The sequence below is a fragment of the Lipotes vexillifer genome, unplaced genomic scaffold (assembly GCF_000442215.2).
Source record: "Lipotes vexillifer unplaced genomic scaffold, Lipotes_vexillifer_v1.1 scaffold47, whole genome shotgun sequence".
In the NCBI taxonomy this organism is placed as follows: Eukaryota; Metazoa; Chordata; class Mammalia; order Artiodactyla; family Lipotidae; genus Lipotes; species Lipotes vexillifer.
Window position 1 is genome coordinate 2,955,244 of NW_006791298.1, and position 603 is coordinate 2,955,846.

The following is a 603-nucleotide window of genomic DNA, read 5'->3' on the forward strand; positions in this document are numbered from 1 at the left end:
GCAAATGACATATAAGGGTCAATTGAGGAAGATGTACAGAGAAGAAAAAATATTTCAGAAAACAGCTATGATCAGATGAATGGTTTTCACCTAGAATCAGGGAAGTCCTGGGCTTGATATAGAAAAGGGTTTGTTTTCTTAATAAGTGGAAATGATCTGGGGACGGGACTAGAAACTACTATAAAAGTATGATTTGTGTGAGGAAGTTTGCCTAGTACATTGAGTATTCAGAGTACCTTTGATAAGGTATATACTAATTTGTTAGGGCTGCCACACAGAAAACCAGAGACTGGGTGGCTTAAACAACAGAAGTGTATACTCTCATACTTCTGGAGGCTAGAAGTCTGAGATCAAGGTGTCAGTGGGGTTGGTTTCTTCTGAGACTTCTCTCCTTGGCTTGTAGACTGCCATCTTCATGTCTTCACATTGTCCTCTGCTCGTGGGCATGTCCGTTGCCAAATTTCCTCATCTTATAAGGATACCAGTCATAATGAATTCGGTTCTACCCTAATGACCTCATTCAAAACGCATTTACTGAGCATCTATTATATATAGGCACTGGACATTCAGAGGTGATAGTACCTAGTGGAGGGGAAGAGCAGG